General features: G+C 29.9%; 1 protein-coding gene across 8 annotated transcripts in view; it reads right to left on the bottom strand.

Annotated features, from left to right (window-relative positions):
- The window catches only part of LOC126759883 (protein Tob1), a 52,109-nt gene extending 26,933 nt beyond the window's left edge, over positions 1-25,176 (bottom strand). The window contains exons 1-2 of one of the 8 annotated variants that reach the window (XM_050475063.1): positions 25,084-25,176; positions 17,517-17,776 (exon numbers count right to left, since the gene is read on the bottom strand). The gene's annotated coding sequence lies outside the window, so the exon portion shown is untranslated. The other 7 variants (XM_050475061.1, XM_050475062.1, XM_050475064.1 and 4 more) reach the window with 7 other exon arrangements.
- Positions 25,177-25,382: the final 206 nt, after the last annotated feature.

Below are 25,382 nucleotides of genomic sequence, written 5' to 3'. Positions count from 1 at the left end.
ACATTGTTTATTTACATTTCACTCAGGCTTTAACTATATGACAGTCATACATACATACATACATGTACATACATGCATTTGGCATTACGAATGGCCTGCATTTTCAATTTGATAAATGTGCAGTCGCGCCTTTTGGCTGGCGATTTATTTGCGAATTTCGCATTATTTTTAGCGCGTATTTTTAGCTGCGGACGGTGCCGCCACATTTTTGCGCAATGATTCTAGCCAAAACGGCTAAATGGTGACAATCGTAATTCACATTTAATTTCATGTTGTTATTGTTTTACTTGGCTATTTTTGTTATTTTTGCTCTTGCATGGCTGCAATTTTTTGGCAAATTCGCTTGTCGATTTCTTGCTCACTCACTCGCTACTTGCAAGCGAGCATTGGCAACTTAACAAATCTATGATATATTTATATAAGCTGTATTAGTGTGTATGTGTGTGTATTAAAAACAGCAATTAAGTGCCAAAATCGTTATTTACGAAAAGCCAAAAGATTTGTAGTGCTCATTTCGTAAATAAAACATTTTCATAAAGATCTCTGTTAGACATGACTTGCCGATTAAATGCGAATTTCTATAAATTATTAGCGCAAATTTTGTTAGTATTTATTATTATATATATGTACGCATGTGTGTTTGCTTGTGTTTGGTTAGATACGGCAGCGAATAATTTTTGAATATCGAAAATATTATTATTAATGAGCATGTGATTTTTGATGGACCCCATGGCAGATGAATTAATTTAAATGGTTCATTTTATTTTTGCTTTCAAAGAAAAACGAAAATTTTTATTGTGCAATATGGTGGCTAATGAATGGGTGGTGTTTATTTGTAAAAAAAATTTTGCATTTATGGATGATATTTATTTACATAAAATTATTTTTAAATTTTGTTTTTATTTTTTTTTATTTCCATAAGATTTAATTTTAGTTGGAAATATTATTTTCTTGTTAATATTTTTATTTTATTTATATTTACATAAAATATGTTTTTAGTTAAAATATTTTTTTCTTGTAAATATATTATGATTACCTATGTATGTGGTAGTAAATAGGTATTTTGGAGTTCGAACTTTTTTCTAATGCAACTCTGCACTTTCACCTAAGCAATTTTTTAATTTCTAGGATGATTTCTTTTAATAACAAACAACATTTTTTTTGAATGTTTGGCGATTATTTGTATAAGAAAATAACAGACAAATTTATTTAGGATAGGTTAGGTTAGGTTAAGAGGTGACATTGGTTTACGGCTTTCAAAAAATCGAATTTTTTATTGTCTTATTAAATTTTACAATATCTCTAGAATAGTGTGCTAAATTTTCAAGTTGATCCGCGTAATAGTTTCGCAGATACAGCCTTGAGAACCTGTGCAACGCGAACACATCTTTTGCCGAGGAGTTATCGGAAATGGCATCGCATTGGCCGGGTTTAAAATATTTTTTTAAAAAATTTAAAATTTTTTTTTGTTAATTGTTTATGTTTGTAACAAAAAAAATTTTAATAAAATATTAAATTTTTTTATATGAGAAAAAATCTGTTAAAAAATGGCTCTCTTTTGCCCGAGGATACCCATGTAACCTATTAATCTGGTAGGCCAATGAGCCGCGCATAGATCAGTTTGGGTCCTCCAGATATCAAATACTAGATGGAGTTCAGCTACTAGGTCCATGAGGAGTAGTTATCCTTTAGAATGCCTGCACTTGACACGAATTTTAACAAACTCTAAGGCCTCACTATCGAGACCTTCTCCAGTGTATCATACCGTGGGAACCGTACTATATACTAAGACTGTTTCTTATATATAATATTATACATTTGCAACTAACTATTTACTATATAAGCAGAAATAAAGTATTTTCAGCAACTTTTCTGCATCATTGATCAAAGCGGCATGTGGTTAACACGTTTTCAATGCAAAGGAAATTTACGAATCGTTACAAAAGCTTTGTTTTTTGATACATGTGTACATAATTTGGACGAAGAAATATGCGGCTTATGTATATAAATAAGCTAGATAGACGCCCATAAACTTTATTGCGTGATTACCGCCATACACATACCTACATATGTATGTATATCAGTATGTATGCAAGTCCATAATTACGCAGGCAACGTAATCTACACACATGATTATTTAAGCAAACTGTGTGACGCCCACATATTCACTTGAATTTACTATTTGTATATATGTAGGTATACATATGCATATATAGCATACTTACATATATATATGATAAAGATATATTTTGGTAACATAAATGAACATGGAAATTCCAACTGTATAAAAAAGTATGGTGGAAATGCAGGGTAGGGCCATGTATACTTTTGTTGCTGTAGTATATTCTAGTCATAATTATATTGAGCTTTAAATATATAATATTATGTATTCATATATTGTCAATGGCGCTACTGTCAGGCACACTTTGTTTGCGAATCAGAAGTCAACAAAAGAAAGTTACTAGCATAATAAGAAAAACGAAGTACGAAAAAACGTTGCCTACATTTCGGCTGATATTTCAGAATTAGCGAAGTCAAACACCCGATATTTTATATATATTTTTGGAATGGCCGGCTGACTTTGTGTGCGAAACAAAAATTAACTAAAGGAGGCTACTAGCATAATAAGAAAAACGGGGGACAGAAAAACGTTGCCTACAATTATGCTGATATTTCAGGGTTAGTGAAGTCATACACCTGATATTTTAAAATATTTTTCGACTGGCAGGTAACCTTTTCCTGAGAATCAACAATCAACTAACGTAAGTTACTTACATTATAAGAGAAACGAAGAGCAGAAAAATGTTGCCTACAGTTAGGCTGATATTTCGGTATTAGTGAAGTCAAACACCTGTTATTTTTATAAATTTTTGAACTGCTAGGCATACTTTATTTGCGAAACAAAAGTAAACTAAAATAAGTTACTAGCATAATAAGAAAAGGGAAGTAGAAGAAAACGTTGCCTACATTTAGGCTGATATTTCAGGATTAGTGAAGTCATACACCTGATAGTTTTATATATTTTTGGAATAATGTTATCGTTTATTTAGCAATGGGCCAAGCACAAAACGAAAATACTTCTCAAATATTTCAGCGAGCTTAAGGAAGCCTTTAGAAGCTCAATAAAAAACTAAGATCATTCCAATCAAATAAATCTAAACAGTTTCTGGCTTTCAGATCATACTCATGAACACAATTGAACTCTGTAACAATTGAGACTTCTGTAAACTATGACTTTTTGGGTCAATGCCCGTGTAACGGAAAGAGAAATACCTCGACAATAATAATCAAGAAGGAAGTGTTGAGTTATTTTCACCTTATCTTCACCGTATTAGAATGGAACTTATATCTACAGTAGAATTATAAACGATTTTAATTTATAATTTGTGGTTAGACAATTTAAAAGTTACAAGAACTTTAAAGCTTTAGGCAGAAAAAACTATATAAAGCTTTGAACGGAAAGCTTCAATCGATTCAGTACTGTAATTTGTTTAAAAATTAAAGCTAAATTTATGCTTAAACAAATATAAACACTACATTTCTAAGAAAGAGTTGAGATAAGTTGCCACATAAGCGCAATTTCCAAAAACTTATACGTGTTTTTATAAAATTGCATTAAATGAGCACACTTACACATACAAGAATACAAAAACACAATTTTTCAAATTAAAAATAACGCCAAAATACACACCCAAATTAACCATTCGATATATTATTAGTTAATTTAACCCAAATTTTACACCGCACTTTGTGGTAAATCGTGTAATTAAAGTGAAACACGCACGAGCGCACACACACCAACGCACACAGATACAGACACGAAATATCAGCTGTTTTTATGTGTAATCTAAAACGTAATGAACCACAACAACAAGTCGCTTCAACTACCGCTACTATTACAAGCTTGTCAACGCTACTCTGCCAGACTACTTCATACCCGTTACAGTTACGAGGCGAATACTTAAAGGTATGCCAGTTTTACAGGCACCGAAGTTGAATTTAAATTTAATAAAGTTTGTGAGCAAAAGAAAAACAAAAAAAAGTTTATGAGATGTTGCGCATGTACGGGTACGTGGCGTTGCAGGAGTGAGACAAGTGCAGCTGCACCAACACATACACGAAATGCTGGCTACCGGTTAAGGTATTGCAGGCACGAAGCATCATTATGTGAATGCTATAAAAAGCGAATGCAAAAATAAAATTAGGTTACGCAAAACCCAAACTCATTACTCGCACACACGGCTATTGCCGCTGGCGACTGTCGCAGGCAGGGGCAGAAGCCTGCACTCCAGCCGAGCCGCCCGACTGCCGCTACATGCCAATGCAATTCCAGTTATTTTTACGCCAAATATGGCAATGAAATTTTACGCAAAGCACACGGGGCAACCCACTCCCACTACCGAGAGATTGCTGCGAGAGCGCGCTGCCGAGATGCCCAAAGAGCGACAAAAAACTTTGAATCAAAATAGTAAACGACAGTCGCCGGAGCGCAGCTTCAATATTCGGTATCGCCACTACTAGCATATATTACAACCGCTATGTACACAGTGGTGGCTGCACGAGCGCACGCTGCACTCGCAGGACATCACTTCGTTTCTGTGCCAAATATTTTTGAGCATCCCTTGCGCTCAGCCCCAAAGCAAAGTGTAGTTTGTTGTGGGTCACTATGTTAATGGGCAGCTGACATGCATGAACACGTACGTACCAACACCAGCAGCAGTGCCGTTAACACACAATCAACACCAACACAAACGCGATTGCAGCAGGCAGCACAGCGCCACAGCTGCTCCAACAGAGTTGGATGGAGTCTACATGGCGTATACGTAACATTCAATGGCGTTGTGGAGCACATTGTGGCAAATGAGCAACTGTTGTAGCTCCCATTGAGAGTGAGAGTGCGCATGTGTGCGTGTAAGTGTTTGACTGTTGCTGCAAGCTAAGTATAAATCAATCGCAAAATATTGCAGTGTGAGAGAGAGAGAGAGCGCGAGCATGAGTAATTTTCCAACAGCAACAATGAAGAATGTTATTTTCATGAATGTAACTGCATATACATACGTATATGTGCGTGTATTAGTGTTGGTGCTTTTTTTCAACACAACACTGTACATATTTCTGTGTATGCTTATGTCTGTGTCGAGTGTTATCCTTTCTCTTTCAATGCATATGGTCGCGCTTGAAGCTGTGGTGTGAGCGCTTTGAGTGGTTGTACGTAAACGTAAAAGCTGTTGCCCCAGATTTTATTGATTTTTCACATAGAATTTTTTACAAACAACAACAACAAATATAAGCAGAGATATATGTACATATTTACAATGCATTCATGTCGGACGGTGTCTACAGGCAGCTAACATATACATATACACACATATATAAATAAATGTAAATATGTTGTTCGGTTTTGTTGTTGTTCTTGTTGTGAACAATGTAACCAGCGAAAGCATTGCGTGCGCATTGAGCACACCGCATAGTGTAAATGCTTATAATTGTTGTTGCTGCTGCTGCTTTGTAATGGGCATAGGAGCAGTGAAAGGCTCGCCTCCTTGCGTGGGACACTCGTGTATACCAAATTATATGTATTTATGTATGTAGTGTGTGTGTGCACAGCCATTTAAATACACACAACTCATTGTTGGTAGTCGGGGGAGCGAAAGTTGAATTTCAAGCTTTCTTTTCAATTTTCATTCTATCAAGTTGTTCTTGTATTTAAATATAGATATGTAAATATGTATGGTTTGTGTGTGTATGGTGGTCGGGCACATTATGTGCTTTAAAGGATACATAAATATATGGCTGTTGATTTATTTATATAAATATAACAGATGATATTTCTTTTACTTTTGTATATAACGGAAATTTATTTGTATACGCCGTTAGTAAGGTCGAAAACGAGTTGTATTTACTATAATATACATATACATTATTTATTGTATGTATGCAGTATATTAATGCTTAGAGAATTATTTATATATTATTGCGAAGCAGCAAGCAATTTGAAAATAGATTATAAATCAATAAGTCATAAGTGGAATAGAGTAACCACTCTACTGGAAAACTAGATTTGTATTTACATATATTCCGTAAAAGCGGTTGGTAGTGAGTGTTTAGCTCCATTACATAAAAAGTCTGCGTATACTCATTGTTACAATCAATAACGAGGGCAGAGCATTGGAGATGGTTTATATTTTTTAGTAAATCCAGTCAAGGCAAGCTCAAGCTCTGAGAAATAGATTAAAATCGGAGGCAGCTAACTGCTCACATAATCTGCGTAGTAAATTAATAATTTTCATTTTTTCGATTAATCGATAGATTTTATATGTTGTTAACGATAAATCCAAATTTTCGATATTTTTTATTATTGAGTTCAATTTGGAGCATTAATAACTTTTGTCATAATCATTTTCTCGATTTATTTACAAATCGATAAATTTCATATATTGTTATCGATTAATCGAAATTTCCGATACATTTATTTTTTGTTATTGAGTTAAATCTAGTAGTCTATTTAGTACGTGTTTTAACAAAATCAAATATTTTTATTTTCCATTGCAATTTAGCAAACATTTAATCGATATGCGTACACACGTCAATTCCAAAAGTGGTTATTGATTAATTGAAATTACCGATAAGTTTAGATTCAGTATACCGGTGCAACTATTCATTTATCTCATCATAGTAATTAAAGTGCAAAAAGTATTTGTGCGAAGAAATTCGATTATAATATTTTACTTGTATGTTAATATTGAAATCGCTTTTTCAACTCAAAACGTTTTTATAGATTAATTTTCGATCAAAGTAATTCATAATAAACAATGTTAAAATAAAGCAAACGATTTTAAAATTTTCAAAATTTATATCGATTAATCGTAATGTTCGATAACTTTTGTTTTTAATGTTTTCGATTTATTTTCGATTGATTGATAATATTGATCGTAATGTTAAAATAAAATGAACGATTTCAAAGTTTTCAAAATTGATATCGATTAATCGTAATGTTCGATAACTTTTGTTTTTAATGTTTTCGATTTATTTTCGATTGATTGATAATATTGATCGTAATGTTAAAATAAAATGAACGATTTCAAATTTTTCAATTTTTCAAAATTGATATCGATTAATCGTAATGTTCGATAACTTTTGTTTTAAATGTGTTTTTTTCACTCACATTGTTATCGATTTCTTTCGATAAAAGTAATTGATAATAAATAATGCTAAAACAAAGCAAACGTTTTTTAAATTTGCAAACTTGACATCGATTAATCAAACGTTCGATAACTTTTGTTATTTGTGTGTCACAATTTTCTTACAAATAACTATCGAACTTATCACGAGAGAATGCTAAATACGATTTTGTGTACTTTGAGAATAAATATTCGATGTTTGGTATATGATGAAGCCTTAGTGAAGTAATCGATAACTTTGTTTATGTGGTCACAAATATTAATTTCTATCATAGAAATAATTTATCATGCGAAAAATGTTAAGAAATGAATCGAAATTTCAATTTTGAGTGTTGTTATCGATTTATTGAAAATTCCGATAACTTTTACAATTAATACAAAAAAAGTTGACTTCTTCTTATTAATTTAAAGGCTAGTTTCGTAAAGAAAATATATTATATATGTATGTATATCTTGTTATCGATTTATCGAAAATTTCGATAACTTTTATGTTTAATACTAAAAAAAAAATTGGCTATTTGTTATTCTTTCAAAGGCTTGTTTCATCAAGACGAAATATTAAATACGCCTTTTAAGGCATTCTGAGAAAAATTATTCTATATTTATGCAATAAACTTTGCTTTCATAAAACGAAAATAGAGTGTTTCAGCCATAGCAATTGCGTTATCTAAATTATATGCATAGTACATGCTTAATAATTTATTCATACTATTGTCTATTGTTCAGCGAGGGAGAAAGAAACTACATATTTCTTACACTTTCCTTACACACTGGATCTGAGGCAAATCTTCGAACAGCTGTTATGCCACTCAAACTTATGTAGTTGTTAATTTTCAAATATTTCAAATTATGCAACAGCTTCATAAACAATCCTATATACATGGACATGTGCTAATGAGTAATCTCCCAGCGACACGTTTTCCTGAGGTGCCACATAGTTTTCCGCCGCTGCAGCCTCCGCTTGCTTGTCACTGGCTCAATGTTGTACATTGACGCCATCTCCGCATGATCCACACGCCAAAGAATTTGGAAGAAATTTCAATTTCGAAAAACCAAAAACAGCAACAACTTCTATTTACATAAGCATTTACGCACTCATTCATTCATTTATTTTCGCCTGTCAGCATTTGAGTCGAAATTTTGACTTTGTAGCTGCTATCTCCATCAACTACCGGCTGCCGAAATAGAATCGATTACTAATGGCAGACCTATTTTTAAACAAACATCGGAATATCATTCGCCTTTTGTTGGCCCGCTTGCGTTGACTTTGCAAACGCAGATTGGGCATATGCGATACGGCTGGCCTCGCGCGTCACTTCCACGGCGTGTGGATGCGTGCATGTATGTGTGTCCGTAAAGGTATTTTGAAACATTTTTCTTTGTTTTTGGCTTTTAGGTAAGTAATGCTGTTGCTTGTTGTTGCTGTTGTTGTGTCGTCAAATATAAGAATGACAAGAATTGTGCGCACCTTAAGGCCATATATCTTGCTCTAGCTCACGTGAGCATATTTTTAGCTGATACTGTAGCCGTGTTGGCTTTTGTATGTATTTTTATATACATAAGTACATGTGTAAGCACCAACACATATGCGGCATTTTAAATTTTTTGGCATTTCAAAGTGGCACTTCCTTTTGACGCCAGCCGAGTGCAGCGCTTATATACTTATACAAATGTATTATATAATATATTTATATACGTTAGTTACCGTTACCGCGAAAAGTATTAACTTAAATATTAACACCGAAGCTTTAAGCCATTATACCCTTTACAATTTCAATTATTATAGCATAAAAGTGTATTAAAAAGAACTTTATCTTGATTTTGATCGGTCAGTTTGTATGGCAGCTATATCATATATTGGTGTGATCTAAAAAATTTCTTCGAATTATGCAGCGTTGCTCTGGAAAATAATTCGCACCAGATTTCGTAACGATATCGCATCCAATAAAAAAGCTTTCATAGAAGAACTTGATTTTGAAAGGTCAGTTTGTATGGCAGCTATATACTTTATTGGTCCGATTTGAATGATTTCTTCAAAAATTGTAGCATTGTCTTGGAAAATAATCCGTGCCAAATTTCCTGACGATATCTCGTACAACAAAAAAGTTTTTCACGGAAGAACTTGATTTTGAACTGTCATTTTGTATGGCAGCTATATACTTTATTGGTCCGATTTGAATGATTTCTTCGAAAATTGTAGCATTGTCTTGAAAATAATCCGTGCCAAATTTCTTGACGATATCTCGTCCAATAAAAAAGTTTTTCACGGAAGAACTTGATTTTGAACGGTCAGTTTGTATGAAAGCTATATGCTATATTGCTCCAATCTGAATAATTTCTTCAGAGATTGTAGCACTGTCTTCGAAAATAATACATGCAAAATTTCGGAGAGATATCTCTCCAAATAAAAAAAGTTTTCTCTACATTACAAAAAAAAATCGCATTTACGTGGTGTTGACATAGCCGATTCAAAAGCAAACAGTGACAGCCACTAAATTGCAAAATTTTGAAAAGTTTCGCTTTAAATTCTTCGCTGTTTGCAAACATACACACAAAAGTAATTATAAATTTTCCGAAAGAATATCTTCAAAACGCAAGTAATGCACTCAAATGGCCTTTAACCAAAAGTAGCTTTTTAACACTATTAACAACAACAACAACTTAAGAAAGCAATAAAACTACAGGCAGAAAAGATTGATTGCTATTAAAGCAGCTCGCTAGACGACAAATGCCCACATGCTTAGGTAGTGCTTTTGCTGTTGTTTTTGACTTGCCGAAATCATTGAGTGTCAACTGAAGGTCTGTTAAATAGTTCGCTGCCGTTTGCTAGCAGCCAATAAGTAAATGTGTTACGCGACGCACCATTAATTTAAGTCGAAAAACGCGTGCTTCATAATCAAGTCAAGCGTGTGAGGAAGTAAATGCTTATGCACATACTTTATATATATATATGTATGTATATAAGTATGTATACACTTGTGTACAGTGGAAGTTTTCGGGCCGTCGCAAGAAGACTCTTTGATAATGCTGCTTTTTTAGATTGATTGAAAACAAATATTTGCACAACATACTTTGCCATGCGCTCACATCCATAAGCATGTGTGCACTGATAATAACAGTAAACTTTGTATTTATTTTGGATTACTTGACGGATAATTGTGATGGAAAGCTTTTGTAGTGTTGGTGCTGCCGCAGCAGCAGTTAAAATGAAATAATTTCACCTGTTTCAGCGATTATGGCGTTCAAGCAGAGTAATTTTTGTAGCAGATGCATACTTATAAGCTATATTTACTATATAAACCACTAACAGGATCTTATTTATATACATATATAGTAACAAAACCACTCATCTCTATACTCTTTAAAGGTGCATTCTTATAGCAAATAAGGGTATAAACAGGCCTTTACCTTCAGTTTGTTCGTTCAGTTTGTATGGCAGCTACATGATTTAGTTGTTCAATATGAACAATTTCTTCAGAAATTGTCGCATTTTCTGGAACAATAAGCTGTGCTAAATACCGTGAAGATACATTGCCAAATGAAAAAGTTTTCCATACAGAGCCTTAAACTTGATTAATCAGTTTGTATGGCAGCTATATGCTATTGTGAACCAATCTGAACAATTTCTTCGGAGATTATCGAAATTTTCAGAATATTGATCTGTACCTAATTTTTTGAAGATATTTTATGAAATAAAAAAGTTTTCCGTACAGGGACTTGAACTTGATCAGTCACTTTGTATGGAAGCCATATGCCATAGTGAACCGATCTGAACAATTTTTGCGGATATTATCGTAATTTTGATCACAATTGTCTGTGCAGAATTTGATGAAGTTAGAATGACAAATAAAAAAGTTTTCCATACAGGGTCTTAAACTTGATCAGTCACTTTGCATGGCAGCTATACCTTATGGTTATCTGATATCGGCGCTTTCGACAAATAAGCAGCTTATTGAGAAGAAAATGAAGTGTGGTAAATTTTAGATTGATATCTTAGAAACTCAGAGATTAGTACGCATATTAAATGGTCTTCAACGTTTCCTACTGGGTGTTACGGCTTCGTGGTAAATTTAATAGACTCTGCTCAGGTTATGCCATAAACATCAATCAAATCACAATAATTTTAGAATCACTTTGTCAACTTCGCTTACATAGAATCCAATCGTTTGCAATTCATATTTTTGCCAACCTCTGAAAAGTTGCTTCAGTTTCAGAAAAATATTGAATATATATGCTGCTTACAAAAATCAGCATGGATTTCAAAACCAAAAATTGCAGCTGAGAATGAAAGCTTCATAAGCTTTTACATAATATTTCTGCTTCTCTATTAAAAGGATTCGAGTAATCACGGTTAAGTTCGAAACTTTGTTGCTTCTATTAACACGATTCGACCAATCAGCTTTAAATCGAAACTTCGTTGCTTAAAAACAGTATGTTTTTAGATTTATGAGCGAATTCACTTTACATTAAGACAGTTTGAAATAATACATAAATTAATATATTATTTTGTCGTTAGCTTAGTTTCGCAGTCAATTTTATATTGCATCATTAAAATGGAGTCAAAAGCCGAGTTGCTGATTTTTGTTATGCAAATTTTGTTCATCAAATAAATAAATTTAATACTTGTATGTAGAATTTCAGCTTTTGTGCTAATTGCGAAAGTTGTTAATTAAACGTGATACAATTATCTCGATTTGTCAATACTTTTTATTAAATTTCATCATTACTTTACGCAGATTTATTTATAAATGATCGTGAAATACTTGAAAATAATTATTTCATGCACAAACTAAAGCTTTGAACACGAAGCTTTTAGCTTTATTTTCGCTTTCATTTAACACTTATTTCGCAGGTTATATGATATATCGTCAGCTAAAATGCAAAACAACATATAAAAAAAAAATAATAATAATAATAATAATAATAATCGAAAATCGCTGTCAGGCATAATGACCTATATATAATCATTTTATAGCCAAAACTGAGATTTTGTTTTAATATGTGCGTATGATAACCAATATATAACATATCAAAAAAAAAAAATAATAATAATCGAAAATAGCTCTCAGATATAATAACCTATATATAACCACTTTATAACCAAAACTCAAATTTTGTTTCAATATGAGTGTATGATAACCAATATATAACCATTTTATAACCAAAATTCAAATTTTGTTTCAATATGAGTGTATGATAACCTATATATAACCGTTTTATAACCAAAACTCAAGTTTGATTTAAGTGTATGATAACCAATATATAACTATTTTATAATCAAAACTCAAATTTTGTTTCAATATGAGTGGTTTTCATTATACCGTTTTTCCTTCGCCTGTAAACGTATGAAAATCGATTTGTGTTATTCTGCATTTTAGCTGACGTTATAAAGAATAATGAAAATATATACTCTGTTCATTTTAATTAGAAAAAAACGCAAATACTTAATTATTAAAGTAAACTTCTGCTTAAATCAGTCGAATCACGTGGCATTTGTCATAAAAATCACCAACCTCAGATTTCAGTTAAACCACAAACCTCAAATTAAGCGCATATTAATTTCATACTATTTTCACAAATAGCAAAAATCACGCGGAAACAATGAAATTCTAATGAATTATAATTTTTAAGTGTCATAAGTGTATTTTTAATTAGGATTTATAGCTAAGTTACTGGAGCAGAGTTTTATGCATATAAAAAGTGTTACAATGTAAGCAAGGGTTGGGTCTTAAATCATATTTTAATTATATTAAATATTTAATAATAATAATAGTAATAAAATGTTTTGAAAGTCTACTTTTATAACATGAGAAATTGATCATATACATATGTACTTATATAGTATTGTAACCTTAAATGCAAAATAACGCAATGTCGATTTTATTAAGTTAGCATGTGAAGGAAAAACGATGCAATAGAAACCACTCACATGAAAACAAAATTTGAGTTTTGGTTATAAAACGGTTATATATTGGTTATATATTGGTTACCATACTGGTTATATTGGTTATAAAATAGTTATATATTGGGTATAATAATACTCAGCGATTTTTGATTTTTTTTTGAAGATAGGCTGCTTTGCATTCTAGGTGACGATATACATCATACAATAGTTTTGTGTAGAAAAATTTAAAATTGAAATGAAACAGTGAAGAGCTCAAACTTAGCGAACGAAAAGTGACGAATCGAACGGCACGGTGACACGGAATATTTCAACTGTATTAGGCATATCTTTTAAATTTATAACATTAAATTCTTAAATTTCTGCAAAACTCTTATTCACTGCAGCCGTAAAAGGCACCAAGCATCGCACATCCCCAAATAATCTACATAATTAACTGTCAGCCAAACACATTTCTACTGCACTCGGGCAACATACTGCGCGCCAGCCAACGCCACTCAATTTGGAGCCGAACAAAAGCTCGCAACAAATAATGAAAGCTATGCTGCCAGCTTTGTACACAATTCGCTTTCATTTTTAACTGCTTTTACAATGAAATTTCAACGATTTTCAGTCTCTTTTTTTGTTGCATTTCAAACAATTTGCGCTACGGCGTTTTGTAAAGAATTGTCGACAAACAAATTGAATGAAGAATGAATGGCACAGAACACACTCGCACGCTAGAGATGACATAGAGATAGACGTAATTACTTTTACTTTACTTTTAATTGCTTTGTTTACGTTACGCGCGAGAGCAGCCAAATCCAATCCAAAGCAACCGAAATGTGAATTCCATAAAGCGCCGCCGCCGCCGCCGCCGCTGATGACGATTTGCGACGTTTTGTCGTTTTTTGTTTATTGTTTCAGTGGACTTTTGAATGGACAGATAGAGTTTCGCGTAATCGCCAAGGCATGATGCGGGCTTTCCCCCGCCGGTCAATGCTGAACGCGGCGTGTTTATGGCACGATTCAGCGCTGATAGTGTGGTTCGATTCAAATTCCATGAATAAGCGTTTAATGATAATGCCACACATACATATATACATGTGCATGTACGTGTGTGTGTGTGGCTTAAAGTGCGCCGAGCGAAGTGCGAAATGCTTTAATCGCCTATAAAAACGTGCGCGGCGCTGCAAATGGGAAATTTTCCAAAAAAGTAAAGCAGTTTTCAAAATTTAATGAAGCCTACAAATGTTTACTATGGAAAGATAAATTGTTTTCGCTTGTGATTTGCATTTCAACGCGTGTTACTCGCTTGAGAAAAACAGCTGCGCCAAGCAGTGGTTTGCTTAATTTAGATAAATTTTAATTTATTTTCTATTCTTTGGAGTTTTACGTATTTAGTGGAGTCGATGAAGTTCACACGTGTTCGTTGAAGTAGAAAACAGTGAGTTTTGAAGATTTTTATCTAGATTGAAAATATGAAAGTGTTAGTCTAATGTAGCTATTTTAAGTAGTCTCAGCGCTAAATTACTAGATCTGCTTTTGCAAAAACAACTAATATTTAGTATATGTAATATGTAATTATATATGTAAAATAATTCTAGAATTGAAAATAAAATTTAAAAATTTTTGTAAAAATATTTAAAAAAAGAAACTAAAAAATAAATAAAAAATATTGAAAATAAAAGTTAAAAAATTGAAGTTGCAATTAAAAGAATTTTCAAAAATAATTGCAAAAATTAAAAAATAAATAAAAAAGTATCTAAAAAAGTAAAAATTCTTAAAAAATTAATTGTATAAAAAATTAAAAAAAGCAACATATAATTTAATTGAAAAAAAAGTTAAAAGTTAAAAATGTTAAAAAAAATTAAAAAATTTAAAAAAATATTTCAATTAAAATTAAAAAAAAAACACATTTAATTTAATTGAAAAGTTTTAAAGACAAATTTCAAAATTGAAAATAAAGTTAAAAAAATGTTTAAAAATTATTTAAAAAAAAATTGAAAAAGATTTAAAAACTTGAACATAAAAGTTAAAAAATTTGAAACTACAATTAAAAAATGTTCAAAAATAATTTTAAATTGTGTTTAAAAAATGTTAAATATATAAAAAGTTTGAAATGTGTTCAAAAAATTAAAAAATAATTAAATATACATATATTAAAAGTTAACAAATTTTGGAAAAATTTAAAAAAGTTTGAAATAAAAGTAAAAAATAAAATAAAAAAATTTAAAACAAAAGTCAAAAACTTGTAATTACAAGTAAACAAAAATTTTAAAATAATTTTGAAATGTGTAAAAAAATTAAAAAAATAATTTAAAAACAAATAAAAAATTTAAAAAAATTATTTAAATTAAGATGTAATATAATGTAATTCAATTGAAAATTTTTAAATAAAACTTATAATACATTTAATTTAATTGAATATTTTTAAATAACATTTACAAAAATTAAAATTAAAATTGAAAAAAATTAAATAAAACTAGAAAAATTAAAAAAATTTAAAAAAAATGTTTAAAAATTAAAAAATATATATATATATATCATAAAAATAAATTTAAATCAAAACGAAAAAGAGAAAATATAATAATAAATATTTAAAAAATGGATTGGACACGTATGTACATACATATATTACTGTTTAAAAAACTGACAAGTTATTACTGCTATAAAAAATTAAAAAAAAACTAAGAAAATTAAAAATGTTAAAATATAAAATAAAAAATAGAAAACTCAATTTAATAAATTTTTAAAAACATTTTAAAATGTGTAAAAAAATAATATGTAAATAAATACAAAATTATATAAAATAAAAGTTAATAAATATGAAAAAATATTAAGTTATTAAAAATTTTTTAAATTTAATTTAAAAATGTTAAATAAAATTTTTAAAAGTAAAAAAAAATCGGAAATATTAAAAAAAATAAAAGTTATCAAAAAAATGTAAAACATAAAGTTGTATATAAAATAATATTAAAAAATCATTTAATTGAAAAATGTTATATAAAATATTTAAAAGTTAAAAAATATATAAAATATTGAAAATAAAAGTTATCAAAAAAAAATTAAAGCAGAAAGTTTTATATAAAATAATATTACAAAATACTTTTAAAATTTTGTTTCTTGAAACAATAAAAACAAAATTTAAATGTGCTAAGAAATAAAAAAAAATTAATAAAACGTTACAAAATTGAGAGAAATTAAAAGAAAGTAGTAAAAATGAAATGCAAATTATTAAATTTTCCACTGCTCTGCAGCCTCAACCACACACCACAGTCCCCCAGCCAGCTAGCAGCCGATAAGCTTTTCAAGGTTAACTTTTTGCACATAAACTTTAAAGTCATTTTCGCCTATTTTGCTGTAGTTTGCACGGTTTAGCCCACGCACACAAACAAAATTGCATAATGGCAACGCATGAAATTTGTTGGCAATAATGTCGAAACTTTAAGCTGATAAGCGCTTATTTATGTATATTTTTAGATATTACTGCAGAGGGAATAAAGAGGGAGTTTCATCTGATAAATTTAGGCACTTCAAATGAGTGTGCTGGAGTCATGATGATTTATGGTTTCTTCGGTTATTTGTAGAAAATATTTTTAGAGAAACAATTGTAGATATATACCACTGTGGGTAAAAAATAGTAAGACTTTTTAATTAATTTTTTTTTTTGTGGTGTACTACGAATTCGAACAACCGATCAAACTGTCTACAAGGCATAATACTTATTTGAGTGTTGCGCGTCATTTGCGCGAAGCTATTCGTAACAATTTATTAAAAATTAGTAATTAAAAAATATCTTTAGTTATTTTATTAAAAATTAATTATTAAAATAGATTTTTAATCCTTGATAAAAAAAACTGTTTTTTTTAATAAAAAAATTTAAACGCAAAAATTTAGAACAAACCAAAGTTGTAAAACAAAAAAAAAATATTTTTAATTATTTTTTTTTAAATTAATAATTTAAAAAAAAAATTGTATATTTTATTAAGAGTTAATAATTAAAAAATATGTTTAATCCTAGATAAAGAAACATTTTTTTTCTAATTAAAAAAATTTTAGTCACTTATTTTTTATCGAAAATAACTGTAATTTTCACTGGAAGCCACTTTTATGTGCTAAACCTTTAAACTATATACCAATACAGTAAAAAAAACTTTTTTTCGAGTTAAGTTACTGATAGCTTCAAATTCTTGGCACAGTAATAATTAGAAAAAAAATTATATATAACTCTGGCACTTAACCATATTATCATATTAGTTTTCGTTAGTCATTGCTGACAATATTTCTTGACTTGCAACTCTTTATATTTCGGTTACACATAAAGTCACACACATTTATGCATTTTTTATACACAATAATATTATTGTTTATATATTTTTATATTTTGTTCTTAGAAATATTCCACATAAAAAATTTATCGACTTCTCTGACTTTCGTGGAATTAATAAAACTTGCCTTTTCGAACTTCCGTTGCGCGCTGCCGCTGTATCTAGGCGCGTATTTGTATGATTTTTTATGTTTGTTGGATTTTTTTCTGCAACACTTTCGCACTAAATCTGAATATTTATATCAATTGACAACGCGTACGCACATAAACACACTCACATGCAACACAAGCACTTTGCCACGCTTTGAATTTGCATTTGAACTTGAAACTATGCGTTTGTGTGTTTGATTTTTTGTTAGTTGAACGTATGACTGCCTTGTTTTACTATAAAATAAATTATAATTAATTAAAATGAAATTATTTAAATTCGACTGAGAATGTACAAGTTGCGGCTTAACGTTAACGACAGACGCGCGCGCGACACACACAACACTTAGCGCTCGTAATGCTCGAATAAAAATGTAGTCGCAAAGGTGGCGGGCACCGCTACATATGAGATGCGCACTGCGAGCGCACACACCGAGCGGAGACAACAAAACACAAAACAGCTGACCGAGCGACGAGTGACGAGCGACCGACTGACTGAGTGCCTCAATGGCTGGCTGGTTGGCTGGCCCACTGCTTGGCTGCCTCACTGACTGGGGCGTTTGGCTGTTTGCTGTTGTTATTGTAGTTGTTGTTATTGACTGTTTACATACACTTGCCGTTATGCGCGCGTACGTGTGTGCGTCGGTATGTATTTTGGCGAACAACTGCGCTGCTGAAGCGACCGAAAAAACTTTGTTTCTTTTTGAATAATTTAAGCGTATGTATGTGTGTTTTGATTGAGCGCGCGGTGCTGTTTTGTACCGTCATTTGCTGGCGTCGTCCAACAGTTACAATCAATGACTGACAACAGCCCCAAAAGCAGCCGAGTCAGAACCAACTGCTTGTTGTGCCGTCGTTAGTACGCGCTGTGGGCCGCCGCCGCCAACAAAACTAGCGCCGGAGTGGGCCGGAGCGCCAGAGAGCGCGCAAGAGCGCTGCTGAGCGCCAATCAAATTTCAAGAACCCACAAGTGAGCGCAGCGTAAGCTAAATGAAATAGTAAATAAACCGTACACAATGGTCCCCGTTGGAAGGGGTTGCCGTGCATACTCGCGCATTTGTATTTATATAAGTTTGTCTGCTCGTATACACACACACACATACATACATATATGCATGTAGTTGTGTGTACACATATTTTTTAATTTAGCACGAAGAAATTGACTTTAAGCGAATGCAGTAGAAATGGGGTTTAAATTGTGTTATGGCGTTCGCAGCAAATGTTGTTTATGAAGTTAATTTTTTAGTGTGTCAATAACGAGGCTTTAAGCGTATTTTTTTAATGTCTGTCTTTAAATCGTATTTAATTGAAGTGTTGATGAATTTGAATTTTTTTAAGTAATTAAAAAAATATAGTTTGCAAATTTAGTTTTTTTAAGGAAATCAATTTTTTTAAAATAATTATACATAATTACTATTTAAACAATTAAAAAAAAATTAAATTAAATTAAAATGTGAAAAATTTCATACTGCTATTTAATGCATTCGAATATTTAAGTGCTTAATTACTATTTTTTAATTTTTTTAGACTCATTTAAAATATTTTTAAGTATTTTCATATATTAAAAATTGATTTTTTCATTCTAAAAAACATTTTCACTAATGAATTAAAATAAACGCTTTGAACTTTGCTACATAACTTTCTAAAGTTGTTTTTATTAATATTTCAATATTCAATATATGGCAACTCTGCACGAAACTTTTGTATGAATTACGCTATTATTTAAAATATTTTAAAATCGAAAACTGATTTATAAGTTTCAATACGCAAAAATTGGAAAACTTACAAACTTTTTTGGAATTTAAAAGAAAATTTGTAATATTTTTCAAATTTCTAAAAATTTCTCTGCTAGCCTTATGCACTATTTTTGAAGTATCATTATAGTTTTTTTTTCTAGTAAAAACGAAACTCTATAAAATGCCATTTTTTTATTTATTTTTATTATGCATTTAGGCTTCTTTTTATGATTTTCTATATGTAATTTTCTACTAAAAATTAAAATCTATAAAATAATTTTTCGTTGAATTTTATTTATTTATTTGCGAAAAATGTGGCAACCCTATTGCTTTAAGTTTTCTTTTATGGCTTTTTGTGTGTAATTTTGTACTAAAAATTAAAATCTATAAAATAATTTTTCGTTGAATTTTATTTATTTATTTGTGAAAAATGTGGCAACCCTATTGCTTTAAGTTTTCTTTTGTGGTTTTTTGTGTGTAATCTTCTTCTAAAAATTATACTCTATACAAAATTTTTCGTTGAATTTCATTTATTTATTTTTTTGAAAAATGTGGCCACCTTATCGTTTTTTTTTTTTTTTAAAGTTTTCTAAATCTAATTGGTCTTTATTTTTTTGCATTTCCTTCTCAAAGCTTATTTTAGTAAGTTTACATTACTCAATAAAATTGAAGTAAAAGTATAAACACAAGAAAAGATAATATTAAAATTTTTTTCAAAAATAAAATTTTCGAAAATAAACTTTTTAAATATAATTTCATAAGAAGCTCATAAATTATATTAAAAAGTGTATTTGCAACACAAATTATATCGACTGTGATTTAAAAAACAGAAAAGGTGAGAAAATTAAGTCTCAAGAATATTTGAATTTCGTAATGCTTCATAGTTCATTCGTCACCGTCGGCGGTTCAAGCGAGTCTCACTACAAACTTCAGCCGTTTTATCTTCGAAATCATAACTTTCGAAATCGAATGCATAGTCCATACAATCCCTCAACCGTTCAAGCGAGTCTCACCACTAATTTTTGCAGATCTACATATATTCGAAATCATAACTTTCGAGATCGAGTTTATTCTATTACTAACTATTTTCGAAGTCATATTTTTCGAACTCGAATTTAACTGCAAAGTACATTCAATCCATCAGCGGTTCAAGCGAGTCTCACTACAAACTTCAGCCGTTTTATCTTCGAAATAATAACTTTCGAAATCGAATTTATTTAATTATCAATAATACTTGAAGCCGTATTTTTCGAGCTCAAATTGAACTGCAAAAATCTACGTTTTCCAAACTGAGACCTTGGCTTGAGATGGTTTGCCTTTGAGTACAAACGTTGATCTATTGGTTTGGAGGTGATAAACCTGACATTGCCTCGGGGTAAAATATATATACATTAATTTTTTTTACTAAATATTAGGTATTTTTTATAGTTGAGTTATGTTTGCGCCCAAATTTCCAAATTCATTCTAGTTTACTCGCTGTGACTTCACCGCACTCACGCAAATAGCCGTGTTTGCTTTCTTGTTTTGTTGTTATATATTTGTTAACTTAGCGAGTCTTCTTTTGTCACTCACTTACAAGAAAAGTAAATATGTTAATAATGACTCATTATTCCGTCAAATTGAGTAAATTTTAATTTTTTTTCCAAAGCATTTTTGCAAAATATGACTTGCCTTTCGATTGACAAATGCCAACAAAATGTTCAAAATATCATGGGATTCACTCAAATAGCACAGGTAAACCCTTCAAGTACATTATCTAATGAAATAAGCTATCTGATTGCCCAACCGAATTGGAAATTTTCAAACATTAGTCACCACATAAAAAAGAAAAAAACAATTTAGCTAAAAAATATTTAAAGTCAAAAAGAACTCAAGATAAAATTAACAAAGTCTAGTTGAGTTAAGGTGACAGATAAACAATTTATCAGCTGTCTGCCAAAATTGAGTTGATGAAAGCGATGATCCATTAAGAATTTAACGATAAAAACATATTTTCAAAAATGTGCAGACATAAGTGACCTTGATTTTGTGGCTGCTGCTTCCATAAGAGCAGCTTCAATAGAGTATAACTCGTAATTTGAGACACTTTTGTCATATGCATGTGCTTGTGGGCGTATACGCAGTGATTTTTCCGCTGAAAATCAACTTGAAACCAAACAGAACTGATAGGCAGTCGAAAATATGTAAGTAAACTCCCAAAAATCATAAACAATTTATTATTAAGAGGCGTAGAGACGCGGTCAATGTACGTTGTACTATGCGATATTTCGAATAAGTTTTTGAGTGATTAAAGGAATTTTGGACTTGGCGAGATAAAGTAATTGGTAAAATGTAGCAAAATTTGTTGTATTTGACTGTTACTCGGAAATATTGTAATTAATGCCGCGTAAAGATGCTTAATGTCAAATATATGATTTTTAAAAATTAGTTTTAATTTTCGGGAATTTTTATATACTACATACATACATATTTTTTATTATTATTTTTTTCCTTTCATATGAGTTTAAATTAAAAAAAAAATTTTTCCGAAACTATTTTTTTATTTAATTTCGTATGCTGGAAAAAAAGTAAATAAACTTTTTAAGCATAAAAGAATTACTAATAAAATTAATGAAAATTTAAGTTTTTTATTTAAATAAAAAAAAAATATTTTCGAAAATTTTATTTAAAAAACTTAGTTTTTACTTTTGTAATATTTATACTTCTTCATAAATTTTATTGGTTATTTTAATTTCAAAAATAACATTTTTTAAAAATGCATTATTTTCGAAAATATATATTTTTTTATTTAATTGCATATGAAGGAAAAAAGTAAAGAAACTTTTTAAGCATACAAGAAATACTAATAAAATTAATGAAAATTTAAGTTTTTTATTATTTTCGAAAATTTTATTAAAAAAAACTTAGTTTTTACTTTTGTAATATTTATACTTCCTCCTAAATTTTATTGGTTATTTTAATGTCAAAAATATTATTTTTTAAAAATGCATTATTTTCGAAAATATTTTTTTTTTTAATTTCAAATGAAGGAAAAAAAGTAAATAAACTTGTGAAGCATAAAAGAAATACTAATGAAATTAATGCAAATTTTAAGTTTTAACTTAAATAAAGAAAATTATTTTCGAAAATTTTATTTTTCTTAAATACTTCGTTTTTACCTTTCTAATATTAATACTTTTTCTTAAATTTTAATTTCAAAAATATGATTTTTAAAAAAACATTTTTTAATTTTCTGAAATTTTTATATAAATTTTTTTTTAATTTTTTTATTTGTTTTTTATTTTTAAAAAGTTTATTTTTTTTTTCTTCAAATGAAATTATATTAAAAAAAAACTATTACTGAAAATTTTAGTTTTAAAAAGGTTGACTTTTCTTGATTTATTTTTTTATTTAAAACTTTTATTGATTATGTTAATTTCAAAAATATTATTATTTTTCAAATGCATAGTTTTTAACTTTCTTAAATTTTTATTAATTTTATTAGTAATTATTTTATTCTTAAAAAGTTTATTTATTTTTTTAACACTTTTGCAAAAGTTCGTCTTTAGTAGATACTAGATAGATAATTTTCTTACTATTCTTCTATAATTGTTTTTTTTTTTTATTTTATTTATTTTCATATCAAAAATATTATTTTTTTTAAGCTTTTAATATTCTTAAATTTAATTAATTTTAATTTAATATTCTTACATTTCTATAAATTTTTTTTATTAGATAGTTTTCTAATTTTAGACATTTTTTTTTATTTTTTAAGCACTTTTCAGCTGTTCATATGTATTTATTTTATTTAAGAAATAAATTTATTTCTTTTCATAACTGTTATTTATTTTTATACAGCCAGAAATTTATTTATTTTATTATTTACTTTAAAATATTATTTATTTTATTTATATTGCTTTAGTTCTTATTAATCTTTATAATATTAGTGTTTTGAATGCAACGAGTACCAAAAAAATGTTTTCAAATTTTTCCAGTAAGTTTTAAATTTTCCAAAATTTTTTTTTTATCAAAACTATCCCAATAACTTTTCAATAACATCTTCCCTTCCCAAAAATTGCCTCAAAATTTTCAAAACTTTCTAGAAAATAGTAAATAGTCACCATAATCAGTTGCTAGTCTATTTATTTTTTTTTATTCCCATTCATTTACTTATTTATTTTTTATGGCTATTTTTAACACTGCTTTCGTTTTGCACGTTTATTTCGCTTGTGTTCTACATATTAACACACGGCTGTGGGCAAATACGCCTGAGTAAATGATTGCACAACTGATAAATTGTCTTATATATTTTCCAATTGTTATTATTATTTATTTAAATTATTGTATTTGCAAGCAGTTAATTTTTATTTTTTGCATTTTTCATTGTTTTTCACTAGAAATGTTAGCGTTACAAAAGCGCAACACACACACACATGAGGCACGAGGCAAGCAATTAAAATGTTTTCGCATTGTAAATATGCAAGAATATTTACATTTATATATTTGTTTATTTATTTTTCATTTATATATAGGTTTATAGTATATTATATATTTAACTTTATATATTATTATTATCTAATTTGCAGCATTTTCCGAGAGGCCACATGAATTTCGTTGCAAGTGCAAGACGAACATTGTTGGCACTAAAATTGTTGCATTTGTGTGCGTAAATGTGTGTAGTTGTATGTATGTGTGTGTTTGTCACTTGTAAGCCTGCCGAAAAATGCTTATATCATGTAGCTACACAGCTGTAGCGTTGGCAGGTGACTGCGCACACACACCAACACATCCAGCAAGCCGTACGAATTTGCGAAGCAAGAAGGAGAGGCAACAAAAAACACCAAAAAAAAAATATTGAAAGAAAAATTAAAAAAAAAAAAAAAAATATTGAAAACGATTACGACTGTTGTTGTTGGCCATGTCGACGACGGCAACGGCAATGACGACAATTTCTAATGGCGACGGCGACAATTATGCACATACACACACACACAAATGCACATGAGAATTGTTGATGATGGCGTCGAAGACATTGCTGGCCGACTGGCTGGGGCATGCGGAGCAGGTGAGTGTGTTCGTACGCTAACGGTGAATACGACGACGTCAAAATTCCAATGCAATTGAATACACAAATTGGATATATTTTTTGTGCAAACATTTGAATGAAAAAAAACAATTTGTATATATACATAAATACATATATGTAGATATGTATGTATGTGTGTGTTTTTGGCACTTTATATAATAATTTATATGCTTTATACTTTATATGCTAGCTATATGCTAAATGCATACAAATATATGTATATCTATATGTATATATACATATATATATATATATATATATATATATGTATATATACAAATTTTATATAGTTGCAACTGCCATTTCGGGTTTTTTGTTGTTGTTGCTGTATGCCACTACTGCGCGTTGACAGTGGGCACGACATTGCTGGCGACAAGTGCGGCCCCTCTCAACGACTCAATGCAATTACAACTGCTGTCAGGCACATACATATGTACATATATATGCATATTTACTTGGCACATACGTCGGTAGCTATATTTTTTGTTTTTGTTTTTGTTTTTGTAAATATTAAGCTAGTTATATGTATGTTTGCATTACCCCTTTCCGTTGGTGAGTGCAACACCGCAGCGAACAGGCGTAAAACAGCAAAAACAAATGAGCTTTGCTGCTGCAACAACAAACACACACTGTCGGCTACCAACACTTTTAACCGTTAACTATTTTTTTTTAAATTTTTTTATTTGAAATTTTTTTTACTTTAAATTTTTGATTTTTTTTTTCAATTTTATATAACTTTTTACCGTTTTAAAACACTGAATTTCTTTGAGTATAATTTTTGTTGTATTTTCTGTGAGTGTTTTCAGAGTGTTTTGGCCCGTTTTGTACGTCCGCAGCGCTTGAAGGTGTCGAAGTAACTAAATCACACACAAAAATGACAACACACATTTCAAGTGCTCGTCGTCGTCGTCGTCGTCGTGGTCGATGACGATGGGATTGCCGAGTCGTCGCCAGCGCTTTCGTCGAAGAAACAGCTGCGTTATCGTCAACAACAACGCCAACAAAAAGCAAACAACAAAAATGTCGAGCACATAGTTACACA

This window comes from Bactrocera neohumeralis, chromosome 5 (genome assembly GCF_024586455.1).
Source record: "Bactrocera neohumeralis isolate Rockhampton chromosome 5, APGP_CSIRO_Bneo_wtdbg2-racon-allhic-juicebox.fasta_v2, whole genome shotgun sequence".
NCBI classification, from domain to species: domain Eukaryota; kingdom Metazoa; phylum Arthropoda; class Insecta; order Diptera; family Tephritidae; genus Bactrocera; species Bactrocera neohumeralis.
The sequence above is the reverse complement of the archived record's forward strand: the minus strand, read 5'-3'. Positions and strand labels throughout refer to the sequence as shown.